This window comes from Sminthopsis crassicaudata, chromosome 4 (assembly GCF_048593235.1).
Source record: "Sminthopsis crassicaudata isolate SCR6 chromosome 4, ASM4859323v1, whole genome shotgun sequence".
In the NCBI taxonomy this organism is placed as follows: Eukaryota; Metazoa; Chordata; class Mammalia; order Dasyuromorphia; family Dasyuridae; genus Sminthopsis; species Sminthopsis crassicaudata.
In genome coordinates this window covers 470,103,571-470,116,764 of record NC_133620.1, presented here as the reverse complement: position 1 = coordinate 470,116,764, position 13,194 = coordinate 470,103,571, and the positions used below count along the sequence as shown (strand labels likewise).

The 13,194-nt window shown below is 43.6% G+C and overlaps 1 protein-coding gene and 1 long non-coding RNA gene across 4 annotated transcripts in view; one reads left to right on the top strand and one right to left on the bottom strand.

Annotated features, from left to right (window-relative positions):
• INPP5D (inositol polyphosphate-5-phosphatase D) overlaps positions 1-13,194 on the bottom strand; it is a 124,365-nt gene that overhangs the window by 75,564 nt on the left and 35,607 nt on the right. The gene's annotated exons all lie outside the window — the stretch shown is intronic.
• The window catches only part of LOC141540356 (uncharacterized), a 7,514-nt gene continuing 4,532 nt past the window's right edge, over positions 10,213-13,194 (top strand). The window contains exon 1 of the long non-coding RNA XR_012481531.1: positions 10,213-10,361. This is a non-coding gene — a long non-coding RNA (uncharacterized LOC141540356). The remainder of the gene's footprint in view (positions 10,362-13,194) is intronic.

Sequence of the window (13,194 nt, the reverse complement as noted above, 5' to 3'; positions counted from 1 at the left end):
AAATCCAGCATCGGAAACTTACTAACTGGGCAAGTCACTTCTCCTTGTTTATCTCAGTTTCCTCATCTGTCAAATGAGCTAGAGAAGGAAATGACCAACCACTCCAGTATCTTTGCTTAAAAATGGAGTCATGAAGAGTAGGACACTCCTGAACAACAACATATGCTAGGGCTACAAAGTCTAAGAAAGAAACACAAACACAAAGTCTTTTCCCCAAAGGTGCTGTTGTGGCCCTTTGGTGGTGGGAAGGACCCTACCCTTGCCAATCCCTGCACAGGCCTCCAACAGGTAGGCCCATCCTGACCTGAAACAGGAAGAGAAAGGCACCTCATCCCCCCAAATCCCTGGGAGATGGAGACAAGGTTAAGGCTGCACTGTCTGAGTTCCCCAGGCTGGGGCTCCTTGCATCTGTCTTCACTCATGGCCCCCGAGAGAGAGGACTATGACTCGCATTCAGACTCCACACGGAGGGAGGGGAGAGGCTGGTAATTTTAGCTTCGAACGTTTACTGTGGTCTTGAAATGAGGAACTGAGATGGAAGTGGCCCCAGGGGAACAGAAGTCAGCAGGACGGAGAAGCTGGGGGACTGCAGGCAGGAGGGCCTGGTCACACACATGTGCACACTGCATTCATAGCCACATGCACAGGCGTGCAAAACTGCGCTCACGGTGCCCACGGATGCAGATAGCGTGTACATGTGTGCACATGGGCCACACACCTGTACCCGTACCCGGGGCACTGTCACCAAAACAAACCCTTCAAACCCAAAAGGCTCCCCCTTTCTAATTATGCCCCTGAAACTGGGCTTCCTGGGGGATTCAGAGCTTAAACTCAGATTACATCAGTAGGGAAAAAGGGACAGTGCTGAAAATTCATTTTCTGGTTTCTCCTCTATCTCTGCTGGTAATGAGACTGTTTCCAGCTGGGTCAAATGAAAGCTTCTGGAGGGTTATTCCCACAACACTCTTAGTGTGCACAGAAAAAGTCTCTCCCTCTTCCCCCCCTTCTTTACTCGTGACCTCCTCCAATTGCCTTGTACTTAACTACCTCGTATTTAATGATTTCATATTTATTCTGTATATACTTAGACATGTGGTTGTTGTTTTTCTCATTAGAATGCAAATGACTAAAAAGTAGGAACTGTTACATTATTTGTAATTATATCCCAATGCTCAGTACAAGGTCTGGCACATAGTAGGTGCTTAGTAAATAAATTATTAATGGATAATGAGATCCCATAATGATTAATCTGGCACCTGGGAGGGGCCTTAGAGATTTCTTATTTAATACTTAATTTACAGAGGCTCAGAGATGGAAAATGACTTGTGCTGGTTGCATATCCTTCTCTTCCCCGACACATTATAATCTCCTTGAAGGTAGGGACTATTTTATTTTTTCCCTAGAACTAACTGTAGGTGTTTAATAAATGCTTATTTGATAAAATGGTATTGTCCAGATTCACAAGGAACTAGTATTAGAAGCCAGACTTTCTAACTTTTAAAAGATCATCGATTTTTGAGCTGGGAGGGACATCAAAAATCAACAAATCCAATCTTGTCATTTTACAGATGGAGAAATTGAGGGTTAGGTAACTTTTCTTTCTTTCTTTCTTTCTTTCTTTCTTTCTTTCTTTCTTTCTTTCTTTCTTTCTTTCTTTCTTTCTTTCTTTCTTTCTTTCTTTCTTTCTTTCTTTTTTTTTTTTTTCTCTGAGGCTGGGGTTAAGTGACTTGTCTAGGGTCACACAGCTAGGAAGTGTTAAGTGTCTGAGACCAGATTTGAACTCAGCCCTGAATTCAAGGCTGGTGCTCTATCCACTGTGCCACCTAGCTGCCCCCTAGAGGGTTAGGTAACTTATTTGAGATCTTGGAAGCAAAGGCAGAGCCAAGATGTCAACCAAAATCCTCTGCCTCCAAAGTCAGCCCTTTCAGTTGTTATATATATATAGCTCAAGATTGTTTTCTCCACTGCTCCAATTTACAGAACTGGGATCCCATTCTGGAGTGCCTTTGTTTACAGGGCACACGGCAGACCTGGGTGACCAGCAGTCCAGAGAGAAATGCTTGCTATGTGTCTTTAAGGAGATGGGGAAGAAGGGCCCAGAGTTATTCTAGAAGTGGAAGTCCGGGATGATGACTACACTCAAGGTTATTTCTGTAAATGGAATGAAGAACTGTGTCCCAGCTGCAGACACCACACCTTCCAAGAACAATAAAATGTTCTTGGGGGGGGGGCAAGATGTTAGCTGAGAGAACTGTCCCCCCACCCTGAGAGCCAGGGTTTCCTCCAGATCAGAGAGGTTCAGCTTTGGGGGTAGAGACACCCCTTGCATGAGTCCATTGGACTGGATTACCCCAGATTTAGGGGCTCACGGTCTAGAAAACCATCAGTCCATTGGCAAGCATTGGCAAGTGGTATATGCTAGACATAGCTTAGGCACGGGGGTACGTGTAGGAAGCAGGAAATAATGTATATTCACTCAAAAGACTGTCTTCTAATGGGGTAAGTGGTGGGTGGGAGACACAACACAAGTACACATAAAAGACATACAACACAACTATAAAATAAATAAAAGGAAATGTGGATAAAGTAATTTAACAAAAAGTAGTTTGGGGGGGAAGTATTATCCATTGGGGGATGGGGACCAGGAAAAGTTTCATGTAGAAAATGGCATCTGAGGTACTTCTTAAAGGAAGAGACACTCTAGGGGATGTGGATAAAGTGAGGTGCACCCAGGGAAAGCCAGAGAAAAAACACGGAGGTGGATTGCTTGTGGGAGGAACAGAGAGAACACCAGTATATCTGGACTGAATATATTCAATGAGACCAGAAGGTAAAAGGCTTTTAAAAAGAGGAATTTTATATTTTATCCACACATGATAAAAGTCCACAGGAAATTGTTAAGTAGCAGTCACACAGTCAGATGTGCCTAAGGACCATGACCTCAGTATGGAGGGGGCAGGGAGAGACTCAGAGCAGGCAGACCCTCCAATTAGGAAGCTAGTACAATATGAGGCTTGAGCTCTCCACTCATTCATAGATTTAAGGGGTTGGATGGAAGATTTGACAGATGATTGGCTATGGGAGGTGAGCCAGGGTGAGGAGCTGAGGATAATGCTGAGGTTTGGAACTCAGACACTGGGAAGATGCTGGTACCTTTGCCACAAATAGGGACATTTAACAGAAAGAAGAGACTGAGTTCGGTTTGGGGCACATTGAGTTTGAGATGTCTCTGAGAAGAGAGTTTTGAAATGTCCAGTAGGCAACTGGTGTTTTGGGACTCAGGGAGATCTGGGCAAAGGAGAGGCATCTGGTTAGGGATGAAAGTTCAACCCATCTTTTCCCTTAAGAATACCGCTCATATTTCTAGAGGTGAAATTTTCAAGTGTTTTTCTTACAACAATCCCTTAAGGTACATGGTACAAGGACATCCATTTCACTGAAATACAGACACTGAGGCTTGGTGAGTCTAAGTGATTTGCTTACACAGTTGGCAAATGTTCAAATGTCCTTTCGATTAAACACATTTTGAAGTGATTTGCCTTTGCAGATTTAAAGGCAACAGAATCATAGACTCTTAGAGGGGAGGGATCTCAGAGGCCAGGAAGTTCAAGCACTGCCCTCCCCGGAGGGGTCATGGCAGCCTCTTCTTGAAGACCTCTAGGGAAAGGAAATTCTCATATTCTCTGTCTCTGTCTGTCTCTCTCTCTCTCTCTCTCTCTCTCACACACACACACACACACACACACACACATACACACACACACAAAATAGGAGCCACCCATTGCATTCTGGGAAAACTATCATACTTAGGAAACTTTTCCTGACATCCAGCATCTCTATCTGCCCATTTCACTCTTGGTTTTCAGTTCTGCCTTCTGGAGCCAAGCATTCACAAGCTCTACATTCATTTCAACAATCTGGCTCATCTACCCAACTCAAACTCCATCATCTACAGGAAGCCGGAGCCTTCCCTTAAGGTTAATTCCCATCTACCATTTGTATCTTGTACACACTTAGCCATTTATATGTTGTCTTGTTATATCACATTATGTTAGAAATGGAAGCTTTTGGGGGGATAGGACTGTTTTTGTCTTTCTTTATACTCCTAGTGCTTAGCACAGGGCCAGGTACGGAATAGCCACTTAACAAATGCTTATTAAATAATGAACTAGAATGTACTGCGTTCCCATTATGCTCCAGACACATGAGATATAAGGATGAGGCACAATATGATATGGTCCCTGTCTCTGCTGGGGCTGGATGGAGGGGTGGAAGGGAAGCACAAGCAAGTGCACAATCTGTAGAGAGTCAATACAAGGCATTTCAAGTTGGGCAGGAGTCTCCCTCAGATATCTGAATCGCTGTCTCTTTCTCGGCCTTCTCTCCTCCAAGCCTCCTTCTCTCTCCATCTTCTCCCATTTCCCCCTTCCCTTTTCCGCTCCCCTTCCTCCCCTCACCTTTTTCTTATCTCCAACGTCCTCCTAATAAACCCAGAATTGGTCCTACTGCCAAGTCCAGGCTCTAACCTCCTCACTAGGGACATGGCACCTGTACTGGCTCTCACTTTAGGGTTGCCATACTGTCTCCCTCTGCTTGGGAGCAGGGAAGTTTGGCACAGGAAGAGATCAGGAATACAGTGCAGCAAGAGGAACCAGGAACTTCTTAGATGGATGATTTGGGAAATGAAACTTCCCAAAGGTGGAAAGCAGGGAAAAAAATCTGGAATTCCTGCAAAGGACCAAAAGAGGTGGTCCTATAGGGTCAGGGATGGGTCTCACAAAATGAGCCCAGGTGAGCAAAACTGTAACTAGGTAGGTGTAACGAGGGTGGAACAATCAGGGCTATTTCCCAGAAGTCCAAATTTAGAAGTGTGCTGATAACACGGCTAGTTCTTCAACAGAATGGAAATGCATAAAATAAAATACACAGGATTGCTAAGGAAACTAATCATACAGAAGAAAAATGTTCAAAACAAAACAAAACAACAACAACAACAGCAACAACAATAGCAACAACAACAACAAAAACAAAACCCACAAGATCCCAAGAAACCAGCTTAAGAACCTTTGCTCTCTAGTTCCTTCCAACTTCAGTTCTGAATTCCCATGATCTTAGAGGCTCTGGAGGACTCAGAAGGCAGCATTTACATCCAGGGAATTCTCCATACCTACACCTTTACTGGAAAACAAACCAATAAAAAGCAAGTCCTGCAGCTTTTTAAGAAAAGGGCCTTAAGGAGGTGAAGGACTGGGGAGGACCCAGTGAAGACCAGCCCTTCCTTTTAATCTTTGGCCCTATGGGGCTTTGGCTGCTGCAGATCAAAGGGACATGACTGATGGAGATGGGCTGCACACAAGGTGTGATGGGAAACTGCAAGGCCCCAGCTGGCTCATCACAGTCTAAAACCTGAGGCATCTGAGCTGAATTTCAAAGCCTTGTGGTCCTCCTGACCTGTTCCCTCTGCCTCTGTTTTGGTGGCTAGGTATGTTTCTCCCAGGGCTTCTACTGAGCCTTCTGAGATGGGGAAAGAGACAAAGTGAATAGGTGCAGACCCCAGACTCTGCAGCCGGAAGCTGCGAGCTGTGGGTCCGGCCTGTGCCTGCACAGCTGCACAGGACCGCTCTGGGCAAGGCTCACACTCCAGATGGCAAAGCATTTTCATGGCAACCAGCCAGAAGTGCCCGGAGACTTCTAGCGCAGCAGCAAAATCGGAAGAGACCTCATCCAACTCCTTATGTGCATTATAACAGCTGACATTTAACTAGCCCTTCCAGGCTGGCACAGTTTTAAAAATGACTAAAATCTATTTCTAAAAATTTCATTGATCTCTTTTTTTTTTAACACCATAATTTCCTCCCTCAGTCAGCAGATCATCCTTTCTAAAAAAAAAAAAAAGAGGAAAAAAAGCAATCCACATTTGCTTTGAACCCACAACTAACAATTATTAACCAGTTGGGGATATGCAGCGTTCTACACCCATAGTCCTTCACCTCAGACAAGAAGAGAGGCCGGTTTTCAGATCATAAAACACTATTCTGTGCCTTCTAATCCTCACAACAACCTATGAGGTTGTACTACAAGTATTATCTCAATTTGACAGATCAGGAAACTGAGTCCCAGAGAACTGACACGATTCTCTTGGACTCAGATAGCTGGGCAGATTTTAAAATCAGTAAGACTGAACATCCATCAGCTCCTTGAGAAGGGGGGATACTCCTAACCCATCCCCATTCCTTCCTCTAGAACACTGACTTTGGAGTTAGATAAGAATGACTACTTCATCCCTTTGTGGGCAGATGAAGAGCCTGGGATCCCAGTTTCCTCATGTGTAAAGTAAGAGGCTCCCACTCACAGCCTTCCAGGGTCCTTTGCTGCTCACCAGTTGTGGGCGGCATTGGTTCTCTGCCACTCTGTGATTATCCAATAACAACATGAATCCTTTAAAGGATGGGAGCTCTCTCCAAAGGTTCTCAAGGGTTAACAATGTACTAGGCAGGTTAAAAAAAATTGGCACAGTCTGTATCTAATAATCAGGGTCTGACAGACAGGCAAATACAAACACAGGAAGAGAGGGAGAGGAAGGAGAATGTATACCAACCAACCAAGTGAAGTTTCCCTCTAGATCCATTCCCCTCCCCCAGACCTGTTAAGGAGAAGAAGAAATGCTAGATTCAGAGGCCAGGGAGACCCAGGGTTGAGTCTCGTTTCTGACACATGAGCTGCGTCTCTGAGCCTGGTTTTTCTTCATTTGGAAAATGGGGGTCTCGATTGAAGCTCTCACCAGACCCTGTAGCTCTTCAAAGTTTGTAGAAATGATCATTTTGGCTAATTCAGTTCACATTAGGCTCTAGGACACTTAGAACTGGACAAAAGGCCAAAGCTTATGGATTGCTGGGAATGGAATTACTGGGTGAAATAATATTCCTTAATAAGAATGATAAGAAAAGCTTGCCTTTACATCGCACGTTAACATATTTTCCTCCTAACAACCCTGCATGGTGGGTTCTATTATTACTCCCATTTTACAGATGAGGACACTGAGACATACAGAGATTAAATTACTTTTCCAAGCAGCCAAGGTTGAATTTGAGCTCAGGTCTCTAACTAGCTGCCTCAGAAAATGACAAGCAATGTGGCCATCAGCCAAGCAGTCATGCATGGGCCGGGTAGGTCCAACACTTTACTTAAGCCCTGATTAAAATACACAGACTTAGGTCCCAAGCTTGGCTATGTCTGGTTAGGGACGAGGGTAAATCTTTGGCTTCCTTCAAAGTCCACTTTAAATGTCCCACTCTCCTGTTTTGGGCCTCCAGTTGTTGGTGCTTCTCCCCCACCCCCAGCCAAGAGATTTCTTTATATCGACCCTATTCATGGAGCTAGGGTTGCATAATAAATGTTATTAATGTGCATAATAAATAATAATAGGGGCAGCTAGGTGGCGCAGTGGATAGAGCACCAGCCTTGAATTCAGGAGGACCTGAGTTCAAATGTGGTCTCAGACACTTAATACTTCCTAGCTGTGTGACCCTGGGCAAGTCACTTAACCCCAGCCTCAAAAATAAACAAACAAATAAATGAATAAATAAATAATATATGTATCACACATACACATATGTATCTGCACACATATTTTTAAGTGAATTTTGCTGGTGATAAAACAGCCTTCTAAGACTGCCCCACATCACGGACCCTGAGAACAGCTCAGCTACAAGGTTCTGGGGATGTCCACAGTGTAGCCCGACTTCATGGCTGAAAAGGGGGTGAGAGAATTCTATCTTCTACCTTATGGGTTGGCTCTAAATTAGGGACTTGAATTCTTTGCATTACCAAGACTTTAGAACGCTTCACTTTCTAGATGAAGAGTCTATGATCCAGAAGGCCAAGTGTCTTTTCCAAAGCTACATCCATAATCTGATTGAGGCAGAACCCAGACTTGAACTCTCAGGACAGAGCTCTTTCTAACGCACTTCTAGGTCCTGAAGCAACGTGCTGAATTCAGAGTCAGGAAGACCTAGGTTCAGAGGTGAATTTATCAGCCGTATCACAGGAAGCTCTCTGAGACTCAGTGTTCACATCTGTCCAATGAGGCTAAAGCATCCACAGTATATTGTTCATTGTCCACAGTAACTCGTTACAATGTCCACAGTTCTGTTATATTGTCTGCGGTCCATTGTTTTATTGTCCACAATCCACCGTTACATTGTCTGCAATCTAGTTACATTGTCCATACTCCCTTTTCCCATCGGCCACAGTCCTGTTATATTATCTGCAGTCCACTGTTATATTGTCCACAATCTACTGTTACATTGTCCACATTGTCCACAGTCCACTGTTACATTGTCCACAATCCACTGCTACATATCCATTGTTACACCTGGCTGCAGGAACTACAAGGCCATCTTGGCTCTCCCCATCTCTTGCTTCTCCCTTATTACATCTCTCCTCCTTATAATTGGCAGAATAGACTTCCGGGCTCTCATCCTATTACTTCCCTGCTCAAAACCCTCCATGGCTCTCTATTTCCAATCATGTGACCACTTCTCCAAGCCAAAGGGTGTCTCCCTGGCATCCAGGACTTTCCCATATCCTCAGCTATCTTCACCCTATTTAGGTTCATAGCATTCAAAGTCGGAAGAGAGCTTGACAATCGTGTTGGTCAACTCCTTCGTTTTACAGATGGAAGAACCGAGGCACGATGATTAAAGAGAGACTTCCTTAGACTCCTCCCCCAGCAGTGAACAACAGAAGGGAGATTTAAATCCAGGTCCCCACATTCTAGACTTTCTCACTGCCTCCCAAACCAAGAGCCTCATTGTACATAGGAGAGGAATGAGAGCTAGAGAAGGAAATAACTTGTTTCTATAATAAGTAGCAGATGACAGAGTCAGGATTCAAACCTAGTTCCCCCCTCATCCTGGACCTGGTTTGGAGCAGACTGCTGCTGCCCACGATAATCGCCGATTATTGATCTTTAAGCTAAAGCATGAAGGTTCCCATCCTAAAGTTTCATCCCACCTCTGCAAAGTGCCTTCCTCACGACCACCCACAATATCAGTGTTACAAATATTAACCTCACGCCCCTTTTGCTGATCAGGCCAACAAATATCAGAGAATTGAGGACATACTCCGGGCCTTTCGTTCATTCTTTCAATAGGCATTTCTTAAGTGCAATCTACATGCAAGGGTGCTGTTGCTTTGAGCTGGCCTCAAAGCCAAGAAGATCTGAGTTCAAATCCCGCCTGAGATCTTTCCTAGCCAGGTGATCCTAGGCAAGTCACGGACCTTCCAACTTTCTTAGCCATTTTCCAAGGCATAAATTGTGCAGAGGGCGCCGACCAGCATTGGTAGAGGGACTTTCCTCATTTGGAAGTCCCCTACACTAATGAAGTCCCAGTTTGAGTCCCTTACTCCCACATGCCAGGTACTGTGGTAGGCCCTACCTACCACATACGTGGAACAGGCCCTGGGAAACAGGTTACTGGGAAAATGGTACACTCAGAGATAAGGATAGCCTTTCTGTACAAGGGACAAGACTGGGACCCAGGACTCCTCTCACTATTCTTCCTCTCCCCCAAATGACTTTACACGTACTCTTTAGTCTCTCTCCAAGCTGAGGTGAGTTCCCTCTCACTACAGAAAGCCCTCTCACATTTAGAGTGTCTTTCTATCCAGACAAAGTATGAATTCACCTTGGGGGAGGGGAGGGCACTGACTGGGGCCCTGCATTGAGCCTTGAAGATGGGGAACCATCACAAGAGAGGGTAATGAAGGAGAATGTTCTGGACCCGGAACAGGCTAAGCAAAGCCTAGCAATGAAATGTGACGTCTGAGAAAGAGCATGTCGGCCCCTGGGCCCGAATGGAGAGGATGTAAGGGGGAGTCGTGTGAAATCACTTGGGAAAGATGGGTTGGAGTCAGATTGTGGAAAGCTTCGAGTGCCAAGCACAGAAGTTGGTACTTTATCCAAAAGCTTATCTTTAAGAGGGGCGGGGGGAACGTGGCCATCACCACTAAGCATCCTGGGCAGACTCCAAACTTCTCTATCTTTTCTATCTCCAGGCCCGATGTTCCACCCACCAGGCTACACTGCCAGTGATTCAGCTGGTCAAACTACACAAGGGTTAATGAGATGTTTAAACAGTCACATATCTGCAAGGAACAAGGGTTGTTTTTTTTTTTTTTTTTCTCACTTCAAGATGGCAAAGACCCAGAGTGAAACAGGAAGCTTTGGTGGCCACTCCAGTATGTGGGGAAGATCTGAGCCTCCTCCAAAGCCAGAAGACACCGGGAGAGGCCAAGAACAAGATGGGGGCCAATGTGGAGGACTCGTCTTCCAGCAACAGGAAAGAAGCTAGAGATAAGTAAATGGGGGGGGGGGAGCCGGGTTGGGAAGAACAGCAGATACTTTTGAGGAACTGAAATTTGGGGAAGCTGCTTTGAGCTGGAGCCTGTGCTGTAAGCAAGTCCATTCATTCCCCTAAAGCTCTAAGGGTTAGAGAGGGCTGCAGGGGACCAGAGGGTCTCCCCAAGCTTCCTCCCCAAGGCAGCTGACCCCTCCTCCACCATCAACCCCTGCTTGATCCTGTGTCTTAACCCTCCTCACCTAGAAAATTGATGTTTCCTTTTGTTTCTACTTTGTAATTACCTCATTTACAGCTTATATTATATATATACTTTGTATTTACTTTCTATGTGCCTAATCTACATTTTATCTACACCTTGAGTTTACTTTGTTTATATTTTGTAATACATTTTATATATACTTTGTATTTACTATCCTCACCTACATTTTATAAGCACTTTGTGTTTACTTTGTTTATACTTTGTAATATATTTTCTATCTACTTTGTATTTTCTTTGTTCATACTTTGTAATGACTCACCTACATTTTAATTCTTTTCTTTTTTTCCCCCTGAGGCAATTGGGGTTAAGTGACTTGCCCAGGGTCATACAGCTAGGAAGTGTTAAGTGTCTGAGATCAGATTTGAACTCCAGAATTCAGGGCTGGTGCTCTATCCACTTCACCACTTAGCTGCCCCCTCACCTACATTTTATAAACACTTTGTGTTTACTATGTTTATACATTTTATATATGCTTTGTTACTTTTTGTTTATACTTGGTAATGGACTCACCTACATTTTATAAGCACTTTGTGTTTACTTTGTTTATATTTTATAATACATTTTATAAATACTTATATATTCTTTATACTTTGAATCAACTCACTTCCAGTTTATATATACTTTTGTGTTTATTTTGTTTATATTTTATAATACATTTTATAACTTATATATTCTTTGTTTATACTTTTAATCAACCCATCTCCATTTTATAGATACTTTGTGCTTATTGTGTTTATATTTTGTAATACATTTCATATATACCCTGTGTATTCTTTGTTTATACTTTTAATCAACTCACCTATGTTCTATATATACCTTGTACTTACTTTGCTTATATTTTGTATTACAATTTATATATACTTTGTGTTTATTTTGCAAATGCGTCATCTCCATTTTGTATGCACTTTATCTTTACTTTATTTATACTTGTGTTTATCCAGATTCTCCCCTTAGCAATGACCTTCATGTGTTGCTGCTCTTGCTTCTTTCAATTATTACTAGGCTTCCTCTTCCCCAAATTACTTTACATGTATTCTTTATGCCCATCTCCAAGTTGTCGGTCTTTCCTCACCTCTTTCCCAAAATCATATTTGCTTCTTATATTCTGTGTCCATGAGGCAACATGGGAGAGTGGATCAAGAACCTTCTTGGATTCAGGGCTGAATTCTATTTCTGACACACTCTGACAGTCTCTGGGCAGGGGTAGCCTCTCTCTGTTCCAGGACACTAAGATAATAACTAACTGAGAAACTGCTTATTTGCATGGGGAGAGGAAAATTTCTATACACATGAAACTCTAAATATGGCAGGGGTAAGGGGTCGGGATTGAGCTGGGGGATGACTGAACTAGTTTATATTTATTTGAACTGGGTTACAGGATCTTAAGGAAGCTTAAAGGACCTTAGAGACCATTTAGTTGAACCTTCTGATTCTATAAATAAAGAAACTGAGGCACAGAGAGGAACAATGTCTTGTCCTAGTCACACAGAAAAGAAGTAGTAGAGTGGGGATGTGGACCCAGACCCTGAGACCCCACATCTAGTGTTTTTTCCACCATATCAGTTTGGGAAAGTCCATATTACATCTCCCAAGTAGGCTATAAGCTCCTAGATCTATTTCATTTTGGTTTTGCCTGGATAATGCCTAGAATGTGGCAGATACTTTAAAAATGTTGAATCAAATAGTGCAATGTTATTATTTCTCCTTTCTACAGATAAGGAAACTGAGGCTCAAACAGGCTAAGATACTTGTCTAAAATTACCCAGTCAGTGAATGACAGAGGGCTGGGGGGACTTACCAAGTGTTCTCTCCACTACAGAAAGGACATGAAATAATAATAATTATTAAGTACTTGCTCTGTGCTAAATACTAATGGTTAAGAAGGGATATCAACATTAGTTAAGATAATCACATACTTGTGAGAAACAAAGCTGGGGGTCTGAGGATTCTTGCAGACCACAGGCAGGAATATAACCGATGATCTGAAAATCTTTAAGACTCAATCTCAATAATCTTGGGGCAAGTCTGCACAGTACTAGCCTTGGGGGGGTCAGAAAATGTGGGTTCCAATGCCACTTCTCATACCAGCTCTGAGAATCTTTTATCTCTCTGACCCTCAGTCTCTTCATCTTTCATAAGGGGATAGCAGTACCTTCCATGCCCCTCAGAGAATCAATTGTAAGGAACAGAGGACATAGGGTTTTTTCAAATACTTTGAGCTACATAAATATAAGCTGTTATTATCCTGTAACCCCACGCTAGGCTTCAGGCAGCAAAAGCCGTTTCCTGTATTTGGTTTTTAGTTCCAACAAATATCCTTTTATTGCTTGTTGCCTGGGGATTGTGCCTGGGGATTGTGGGAGGGGACAGAGTCTCTCTCTTTTTCTCTCTCTCTCTCTCGTCTCTCTCTCTCTGTCTCTCTCTCTCTCTGTCTCTCTCTCTCTCTCTCCTCTCTCTCTCTTCTCTGTCTCTGTCTCTGTCTCTGTCTCTCTCTCTCTCTCTCTCTCTCTCTCTCTCTCTCTCTCTCTCTCTCTCTCTCTCTCCTCCCTCCCTCCCTCCCTCCCTCCCTCT